This window comes from Triturus cristatus, chromosome 4_2, assembly GCF_964204655.1.
Source record: "Triturus cristatus chromosome 4_2, aTriCri1.1, whole genome shotgun sequence".
Taxonomy (NCBI): domain Eukaryota; kingdom Metazoa; phylum Chordata; class Amphibia; order Caudata; family Salamandridae; genus Triturus; species Triturus cristatus.
Genome location: NC_140586.1, coordinates 205,828,317 through 205,840,242, shown reverse-complemented (window position 1 = coordinate 205,840,242; position 11,926 = coordinate 205,828,317).

Here is an 11,926-nt window from a genome sequence, read left to right as displayed (position 1 = left end):
TATTGGCGACGTAGTCCAACGCAGTTACAGAGACTGTACCACCTCGCTAATGTAAGAAACATGGTGCCGGAAAAATGTAGGCGGCATGTACTTTTGCAGAACGCTGTGTAGAGGGCCCTAGTTTGCCTTTAATGATGGGCTTACCAGAGACTGTCAGGCATGGATATAATTGCAAAATGGAACACAATCAATGCGGACCCATTGAAGGGTTGGATCCCTACCTGAAATATCAATATATCTGCTGTCCTAATTGGATTGCGCATGGAAGAGCGTTATTCATTTGAAGGACTATTAATACCAGAATACATCTGTCTGATCTCAATTGGTTGGCCCATGTGAGGGTAGGGCTAATGATATAAAGGACATCAGTTTAAATGGATACAATGTATTGCCATTTTACCTATGAATAAGGTCAGGAGACCAAAACTTGTAGGGGAGGCACGTGATGTCACTGTGTTCTGGCAAGAATACAAGCAAGATTACTGACAGGCAAGTGCATCTCTATTCCTTTGTGGGACACGTGAGGAATGTTTACTAATTTATTGGTATCGTAGTCCGATGCCGTTAAGGAGACTGCATCACTTCGCTAATGAGAGTAACATGCTGCAGGGAAAATTTAGGCGGCATGTACTACCGCAGATCGCTGCGTAGAGGGCCCTAGTTTGTCTTTAATGATGGGCTTACCATGGACTGTCAGGCATGGATAGAATTGCAAAACGGAACACGATCAATGAGGACCCATTGAAGGGTTGGATCCTTACCTGAAATATCAATATATCTGCTACCCTAATTGGATTGCGCATGGAAGAGCGTTATTCAGTTTAAGGACTATCGAGACCAGAATACATCTGTTCAATCTCAATTGGTCGGCCCATGTGAGGTAGGTGCCAATGATATAAAGGACATCAGTTTAAATGGATACAATGTATTGGCATTTTACCCATAAATAAGTTCAGGAGACTGAAATGCTTAGGGGATGCATGCGTTGTCACCGTGTTCGGACAAGATTACTGACAGTCGAGTGCATCTCCATTTCTTTGTGGGACACGTGAGGTATGTTTAATGATATTATATATATATATATATTCACTGAAAAAAACATAGGTTTTACAGACGTTATAGTTAGGAATTAGCATTTAAAAAACCTTGAAAATTCACTGAAAAAACCATAGGTTTCAGGGACGTTATAGTTAGGAATTAGCATTTAAAAAAACCTTAGAAAATTCACTGTAAAAACCATAGGTTTTAGAGACGTTATAGTTAGTTGGACATTTGACTCATATAAAACCAGAGAAATTCACCCGTTATAGTTAGTTGAGCTAACTATAACTTGCGCGCCCGCAATGCACTGGTGATGACGTCACATATTACATCACTCATGACATGGTCAGTGACATCACTCATGACATCACTGATGACATCTCAAATGACATCACTAATGACATCACTGATGACATCATCCACATGATAGTCTGACACACCTCCTCACACTTTAATATAACCTTTGATACACGTACTCTAAAATACAGACTACCATTTTCGAAACCATAGATACACCAATACCAGATACTAGATACCCATCCACTGATTCCTATCTATATATTGTAAGCTAGACATACACTCATAGAGTCAGTCATACATGCTATGAATAGTTATTGCATATGCTAAACAGAAGGGAAACTGTTTTCTACGAACATACAAGTCTTTTACAAGCAAAAAACATACAGCACAACCTGTCTTACCTCTGTAATCTAATCAACTTTAACTTTCAAGAATTCAATTCCATTCCTATTTTGATATTTCACAAAATCAACAACTTTCCCCATTGCTCCATTCACTAAACCTTCTTCTACATTCAGATTACGCCTCAAAATTTCCCGACAGTTTAAACATACATCTACAATTTTTTCTAAGCCAGCAGTTTTTGATACAGACTTTTCCAGAGAATCCAATTTAGTCTGTAGTTTTTCTGAAAGAAGAATTGTTATTCCTTGTTGCTCGATTTTATCAATAGCTTCAATGTGAACTATTTCTTGATTTTCTAATTTCATAAGCTCTCTGTTAAAAGTATACCACTCTTCCACTGTAGGCATTAAGAAAACTACAGACTTTTTTCTATCATTTTCTTATACATTACTTCTGCTGGTGTGTTTTCATTTGTAAACAAGTTCTTTAGTAGATGACTTTGAAAAGCTTATTTACCATGTTTGCTTAGAACACCAATTCTTACATCTTTTAGAATATTTGCATAATCTTCATCTCTTGCTTGTCGCATATTCTGAGTGAGTTCTTTATGTTCAAAATGTAACCACAGATTTACATTTCCAATACTTCCCAGATATTTCTTTGTGTCTTCATGTAGAAGAGTTTTAAACACTGGTTCTCCTTTTACAGGGCTTAGTTGTAGCAGATCTCCAAATACAGTTAAATGTTTTCCTCCAAAGAGAACGTAATCTGTTTTTAATACCTGTTGCAATCTTAAGTGTACAAAAGCAAGCATTAATTTTGAGACTATGCTCACCTCATCAATAATTAATAGTTTCATTTTCTTCAGCACTCTTGACACTTCATGAGAAGCTTCTCCAGACGACTTCTGATATTGTAATTTATTATCATGCTCAACTGGTAACATCAGTAATCTATGCAAAGTAGCTCCTTTAACATTGTGTGCAACTAATCCAGTTGGTGCTGTTACCAGAGAACATAAATGTGAACCAGTAGTTTTTTGAAGATAACTGGTCAAAACTTTAATTAAAAAACTTTTACCTGTCCCAGCTTGACCACTGATGTACATCAGAAGAGGTTTAAAAGATGAACACACACATTCTTTTTTTTCATGCAACAAACCATGTTTTATCTGTTCTCTCACTTGTCCATATATTTTTTTCTGTTCAACATTTAGTTGTTCTTCTAAGTTTTCCAATGTAATATTCTCCTCATGTGCTTGTTGCATTGCAATTTCGACTTCATGCATAGCAATCGCTGCTTCATTTTCCAGTATTGGTTGTCCAAGAGGATCTTGAGTACATTGACAACTACTTTGACTATCTTGAGAACTTTCATTAGCCATTTCAGCTGCAATAGTCTTTTCCTGTTCAATTTCATCATTCAACATTTTTAAATATGTAGGGAAAATTGTACATGCTATGCTCTCTTTACATGCATTAAAAGAAACTTCGTAGCAGTCAAAGTCTCCAAGTAATTCACTTTCGCTACGCCATGGTTTAAAGAGTGGGAGAAGTGCTAAATAGTAAATTTCTCGCTTATCTGGAGTTTCACAACTGAGTTTCTTGTGGTTTATAAGATTACCCTTTGCATGTTTTACTAGACAACCATGACATCCTACTACTGCATATTTTCCTTCTTTTAAATTCTGTTTAACATTTCTTTTGAAGCTGTAATGTTGAAGTACTTCATACAGACATAGCTGTCCCAGATGTCGACTCCTTTTCAGATAGTATGTGTCCAACATATTAGTTTTAAGAATGTCTGTACTGTCTGGTTCATTTGCTGCTAAGTATTGAATTTCTTCTAATGATTTTAACACTCTATTCCGTGAGCAGGCAAGACCTAAACTTACCTAAATGATTCCTCATGACTTTGAATATAAACTTGAAGAGCACAAGCGGTCTGAGCATTCATAGGATCCAATTTCTCGGTGGGAAAGCTGTATAATTTTTTGCTAAGGCTTTTCTCTTGTGCAATTTCTTCCCACATTTGTTTCATCTCTGTTTTTTCTGATTTTGTTATGTATGATGTAACATAATGTGCAACAGCAATTGAGTTATCTGCAACATACTGGATGTTCATGTTCGCATTTCACATTTTTAAAATGACTGGATTATAGTCATTGATATACTTTGACACTTCTGTTCTTTTTAAGTTGTAGGTATTCTTTGGAGATTTCGAGTTATTGTTTACCTTACAGAAGAAAAAAAAGAATGTACTTTTCGTTTACAAATGACTGGACGTCGAAAACCAAACCGACATTTGGTATAAAATTTTCCTTTAGACTTGTATTTTCTTCTGCAGTACTTTCCACAACGGTGCCTTTGGAAACGTAAAACTTGCTGTCTCAAGCTTCTATCTCCTTCTTCTCTCGGAATCTCACATGTCACATACTGTTCGATGAAAGACAACACAGTTTCATCAGAATCAGTTCCAAATTTAGGTGCATCCTTCACCCATAGTAGCATATGTATATGAGGTGCACCTCTTGCTTGGTACTCCTTTCTCCAAAAGAAATCGGTAACTTCTCCAAGGGGTGGATTCTTTTATTGCAGATAAAAGACATCATACCTTGAAACCTATGATTAAAATATCTGCACACATTTACAGGATCCAATGAACACAGTTCACCAGGAGTCTTTATTTCAACATTTTTATATTGGAATTCACTTCTCTTAGAAACTCAAGCAAATCTTCCCATGCATACTCTGCACAGCTAAGTGTGACACAGCATGTTGGTGTACCTAAGTTCCGTAACATACACTTGAGTTCTCCATGACGACGATACCAATACTCATTTGTTCCAAGTTGACATGCCATCAAATTGATTAACTGTGCTTCTAAATTTTCATCTGTTTCTTGAACTTTCTCCACAAATTCTTTCGCAGAAAGAAGTGATTGATGAACTACAGTTTTAAGTATGTGGTTCACTGCATACGACAGAGAAGATAGATCACTTTCAAACAAAAGGTGAAATATGTATGGAATGCACTGTCGAAATCTAGGATCTTCAGAATATCATCTTGCTAACCGATATTCTGAAGCTGGAATCCGTACAGGTCGGTCATCATATCGTCCACCTTCTCCAGTAGTAAACAGCTGTGGAAAACAACGAGCTTCCAAGCTCTTCTCCCATACACTCATTGTAGTTCCCTGTGCTTTTTTCATTTGAAATAACTCAATGCTGCTTCCTATTACTTCTTTTGAATGCAAAGGTCATATTGTGTAATGTTCATAAATCTCTTCAGTCCTTGACTTGTCCACTTTCTCTATCTGACCACTTGAAATTTCCCATTCATCTTCTAAACTTATCACCTGTTCATCCACATTTACAGTTTTGTAATAAATATTGTTCTCTATAAGATATAAGGTAGCCTTTTCAACTTTATTAACATCCACAAATTCTTGCCATATTATCCGACTCTCTGTTGGTACACCATTTACTAGAATGACTACTGCCTCATTTTCCTCTTTCTCTTCAGCAATTGTTTCAATATTTTTCTTAAAATCCAAAGGTAAGTACACCACTCTTCCTTTCAGCCCTCTTTGCAAGTCTCTTGGTGGCAGTTTACCTGTTTTAGGCTCCATCCGAATGATAGTTTGAAAAGGATGAACAGATTCAATTAGAACCGACTCATATGTATTCAATTCTGCCAGTTCCTCCGGAATAGCTACTAATTCTAAGTTATTATGTACTGCTCTAGCAGGCATTTTGTTCTCTTCTAATTTGTTATAACAATATTTACATATACGTTGATCACTACCTAACTCAAATCGACCTTCCACCAACAAGTAAGTTGCAAATTCTTCCCACTTACTATTGTTCTCCTTTTCACTTTTCAAATACAAATCAACATTCCTAGTTTGACTTTTATAATGAGTACGTCGACAACAAACACAAACATAGTTTGGTATTTCAGAGCACACTACATTAAACTTTCCACTTTCTTCTTCAAACTGATCAGTGCTAATCACTTTCCCATCTCCTTCAACATCTGTAATTGTGAAACTTTCACTTTTTATGGACTGCTCTTTTGAACCAAAATATCACATTTCAATATCATCACACTTTTTTTGAACATCTGATAAAGAACCATGTAAAAGAGCTGTATTCAGTTCACTTAAACATAATGCACAACGCCCATTACCCTGGACTCCCCGAGACAGCTTCCCAATCGAACACACAGAGCCGCACCCGAGTACTTCACAGGTCTTCAAAAGACCATTTGCTTGTAAATGAGGCTCTGTTCTTTTTCACCCCTTTTTAGAGCCCCTACATCCCCACTCTGCCTATTGCTGAAAGAATTAGCCTCCCACGAAATTTCGCTCTGGTTGCGCCTTTGGAGACGACCACACGCTGCCAACTCCAGCACAACCCTGCTCTCACCTTTCACAGTGTCTTGTTGTAGTGCTACGAAAACACATGCTTTGCCTGGCTCCCTTAGGGGCATATTAACAAGAATGGCGTTAAAATGATCGCAGCTTTAGTGGCAGGAAACTGCAGCTGAAGCGGTGATAATGAGCTTGATAATATGTCCTTGTGAATTACCATAGAAGCCCAGCTTCACACCAGAACCTAGGCTGCTATGGGAATTCACAAGGGCATATTATCAAGCCCATTATCGCCGCTTTAGCGGCAGTTTCCTGCCACTAAAGCGGCAATAATTTTAACGCCGTTCTTGATAATATGCTCGTTGTTTTCCAAATTAACGTCTTACATTTCTTTCTCTGGATCAATCTTTGTTTAAAACACCACCACAGAAGGGTGGTGAACTATGCTCCACAAAGAGCTACTCTAAGCTGTCTTGTTCTTTATCAGAAACATTTGCCTGTCAATAATTATCGCCAGCTTTTTCGGCCCCTTAAGAGGCTGGGTGGATGAGTATAATACGCAGTATTTAGGATCGGGGCGGAGGGTGCCAGATGGATGAATGGATAGGTAGATGGATGGATGTATGGATGTATGAATGGATGGGAGGATGAATGGATGCATGGACCAGTACTTAGGATAGACAGTTGGGCTGATAAGATGCGTAGGATTGGTTCTGGGACAGATGTATGTATGGATATATGAGCGTATGCCTGGATGGATGGCACAGTGCTTACCATAGGTGAGTGGGCTGATAGATGCTTAGGATAAGTGCAGGGACAGATGTATGTATGTATGTAGGTAAGAACGTATGGATGAATTAAATGATGGTTGGATGGCGCAGTGCTTAGGATGCATGGATGCAGGGCTTTAAGTGGGCCGGGTCTGAGCACCGGCAGTTATTTTCAGGAGGCCTCGAAACGGGTCTCTATCGGGTTCTATTTTCGGCCCTGGCAAAGGTAGTCAGTTTCCTTTCTTTTTTTTTGTATTGGACTGCAGTGAGAGCATGCACATCGATGTGCGCATGCTCATTTTGCTCATTACTGAGAAGTGGAGACATCATGCTAGCTGAGCCACGTTGTAGGAGGAAGGGAAATCCTTTAAAGAGCGTGTTTTCCGAACGTAGGATAATTGGAGGGGATTTTCTTAAGCACACAATGCAAGTTATCTTAATGTAGACCATGCCCCTACTTGGATAGCCCACACCCCTTTAACAGGTTTGCCCCGCCCCTTTTAGAGCACCCCCAGTTTTTTTTCCCACTTAAAGCCCTGACTGCACCATAGTAACAAAGAAATGGTCCAAGCTTCCATTTAAATGTACAATGCCACCAACTTTCATAATTTGCCATCAACGCTGGCAGCCTTCTACCACAGTGCAAGAGTGTCTATCAGCACGAAATTTGTTATCCACAGAAATGTTGTATGATTTGCGTAGCTGTCTGCTGGAACACTCATCACCAAAAGGTATTAAAACATGCAAATTTGCGAGTAAAACATATACCATACCATAAAGCGGTTCATAAATGGGCCCAGTGCCACTACACCACCCTCATCCCCATTCTTGCTTAACCTTTCAAAATCAAAGAAAGAGCCCCAGCAAACCTGGTAGAGCCACTATACCAATACAGGGACTTAATTACAACAAGTGTTTGCCGGAACGCTCAGCAACAAAAGGTATTAAAACATGCAAATTTCCAGATAAAACATATACCATGCACTAGATCGCTTTATAAATGGACCCAGTGGCACTACATCACCTTTACTAGCTATACATGTGCACGTTACAAATATCCGTGTTATAATCAGCAAAATACCCACCTCTCCCACCCCCACCCCTGCCCTTAACCTAACGAAATCAAACAACGAGCCCCAGCACTCCCGTTAGCGCCACTATAGCCATACATACACTTAATTTCAACAGGTGTCTGCCGGAACGCTCATCAGCACAAGGTATTGAAACCTGCAATTTTGCAAGTAAAACATACACCATACCATAAGGCGGTTTATAAATACTCCCAGTACCACTACACCACCTCCACACCTGCCCTTGCTTAACTTTACGCAATAAAACAAAGAGCCCCAGCAAACCTGGAAGCGCCACCATAGCCATACAGAGGGTTAATTTCAACAGATGTCTCCCGAAACACTCATCAGCAAAACATATTAAAACATGCAAATTTGCGGGTAAAACAAATACCATGACTTAGTGCGCTTTATAAATGGTCCCAGTGGTACTACATCACCTTTAGTAGCTAGACATCTGCATGTTACTAAAGTCTGTGTTTTAATTACCAACATACCTACCTCCCCCAACCCCACCCCCGCCCTTGCTTAACCGTACGAAATCAAACAGAAGCCCCGACCATTCCTAGTAGCGCCACTATACCCATACACGGGCTTAATATTAACAGGTGTCTTCTGGAACGCTTATCAGCAAAAAGTATTCAAACATGCAAATTGGCGGGTGAAACATAAACCATCCCATAGCACGGTTTATAAATGGGCCCAGTGTCACTACACCACCTTTACTAGCTAGACATCTGTATGTTAATAAAGTCCTTTAAACACTCGTTAGAGAGGATGGGGTGTGTAAACAAAGTTCTAATTCCCAAACTTTTGATATACCGACCCTTTACTGTATGCAGGGCCGGACTGGGAACCAAAACCGGCCCTGACAAAGTGCTCTGCCGGCCCCACAGGGGGTTGGGGGTGCGGCCGAGCTCTTTGCCAGGGCCGGTTTTCGGCCGATTTTTGTTACAGGGCCGATTTTGCAGCTATGCTGCAAAAACGTCCTTGGAACAAAAACGGCCCTCAGGGGTCCAAAACTGTCCCCCACCTGTGCGGCGCACCGGCGGATTGCCCAGTGCCCGCTACGGCCAGTCCGGCCCTGACTGTATGTATATTAAGGACATTAAATGGAATGAAAAAATTGACAAGTGTCTCAAAAGGGATAGTGAAGCTGAGCACCGGTAAAACCCGGACCACTTAAACACCTACGTATATTCAGCACAGGGACACAGCCTGACAATTAGTATCACTTATAATCACATGTAGTTTACTAATGTCTAGAAAGTCATACAGAAAATATACCGAACATTTTGACTTCTTTTTTATCTCTCACACATTTATAAAACATCTCTTCTAAAGAAACACTCCCCAACTACTTCTATTTCATAAAAACAATCATTAATACGTTTACTACCATATATTTTAGTATATCTACCTTTTTATTATTCACTAGTCACAAACTACTAAAACTATTAACTATACCCAAATGGAAACCAGAAACCATGATCATATTATATCTCAACCTATGATCAAATGATTCAAACTATGCATACATATAAAAGGAACGTATCACTTTTACTATCTTCATCTCTTCTCCATGTAATCTCCAAACACTGTAGACGGCCTCACAGTACAACAACCTACCTAGACTTATATTCAAATCTACCTCTCACTGTCAAAAATGAGACCACAACCTGTCCACATCACATTTCTGGGTTTGGTTTTATCGCTTTTAACTTACTAACACATACATCTCCCCCACCCCCTTCCCAACTGCTTCCACAAAAAGTATAATTTGCAAACGTGGGACACTTTGTTTATCTCGCCTGAATATATTAGCAAACCCAAATTAACTCTGTACCTCCTTTTCAAAACCATACAGGCCTTTAAAGATGACAAACTACATTTCTTCTTTGTGAAAAATTCCTAAACATATATAAAGTACTTATTTAACAACAGGTCAAACTTTATGCATATTTTATAACCAATATGAAACACCACACTTTACTAACAGTATATTATTTTGAAATAAAAAATACTTTCAAACTTAAAAATATCACCTCAAATACTTAATCACCACTACAGAACACATAACACACCTTGTTCATTTCTACCTCACCTTTGTAGTTGGTATGCAAATTTCAAATGTCACACACGCATGCAATTCTTTCTTTGTCACACAGTACATGTAATGCACGCTTTCATCAAGAATGGAACCAATAATGGCACAATTTCTCTGTCGCTCCACATATAAATACATGTAAAGAACAAATCAGAATACTTAATTCCTTCATCGACATTCCAAAACTTATTTCCATTGGTCATTTTTTAATTTTCCATCTGAAAAGCTACTTAATATTCCGCACCACATACAGGTCAGAAGTTCAACCTATTTTATCACCACACTTTCTTGAACATTCTACGACACCTGCAGGTTAAAAGTTCATGATTTTTTTAAACGTAACGTTTTTTGTTCACCATATTCTCGAACATTTAACAGCACCTGCGGGTTAAAATTTCACCATTGTTTTAAGTTCCAAATGTACCTTCCAAATGCAAGTAGCACGTCTGGTTGAGCTGAGCACATTTCATCCTATCGTATGGACTCCACATTTAGACTGCTCTTTATTAACCAATGACAAACATGCTTTTTCACGCAACTAATATGCAGCCTAGTTTTTAGTACCCAATGCTTCTTATCTTCCAATCAATTATCGTTTTCTGTGGAAAAAAAAATAATTTTTCCCCATCTTTAAACATATCTCTTACTCTACGAAGGAACTGCATGAGCTACAGACATGCTAGTGTGGATCGTAGGACATAGCTATGTTTTCTGGTGCAAGAGGTATGCAGAACAGAGACGTATTGACTTAGACCTAGGTTTACAAAATGTGGACATTAAATGGTTTGCACAGAGAGGATAGAAGTGGCACCAATTGTTGCCTTTGGTTAAAACCTGTTTGCATCTCCAGCACCCTGACCTCATGATTGTGCATTGTGGTGGAAACGACCTAGGCACATTGACTGGGGTAGGTTTGGAAATGCTAATGAAGGACACCTTTCGACAATATATGTTGCTTTTGCCTCAAACTGTCTTTGTATATTCCAATATATGCCAAAGACAGAAGTGGAAATGGTCAAACCAATTTTGTCCTCAGATCAAAAAATCTAGGAAGAATGTCAACAAATCTGTGTCTGCATACCTCAGAGACCATAGAATGGGGTCGATCTATAACAACAACATATGTTTTGATATGGCTGATATCTACAGAAGTGATGGAGTACACTTCACAGATCAGGGAAATCGAGTTTTTCTGAATAACCTGAAGCTATGCATCCGCACTTACATGTAGCTCCAACTAATAAACACAAGGGCTCTTTTTAGAGCCGCCTTATAACTGACAACTTAGGCCCGCTATTTTAGGGCCAGGTAGCGGCAACTCCCGCCCCCTCGCCAAAATGTATTCTCCACACAGCTGTGGCGCAGCGGCCACACCATCTGACTTTGGAGCACAGAGCTCTCGCTTTGATCACCGACTCTAGCGACAGCTCAGGATAGCACCATGTGACTCTGAGCAATAGCTCACTTAATTTCCACGCCAGCCCCCAGCGCCTCCAGACCCCTACGAGGGAGTAGTTTGCACTTTACAAATACCGCATTGATTGGAAACGGCAGAATTGAATTTCACACTCCCTCTGTAGCACCCCCCAATCACCCTACAGACGTCACACTGTTTAAAACAAAACTTCCTCCTCCTACGTATGCACATATGCTAACACTACTTAGACAGGTGTGCCGCAGCGGCCAGAAAACATGAGTTCAGAGCACAGGCCTCACGGTTTAATCCCCTGCTCCGGCAGCAGCTCAGCTCAGCACCATGTGACTCTGGGCAATAGCTCACTTAATAACTCACATAATTTCCACGCCATCCTCCAGGGCCTTCAAACTCATAGCGGTGAGTAGTTTGCGCTTTACAAACACTGTATTGATTTACCTTCGCACTCCCTGTATAACACCACCTAAGCACCATATACAAATTA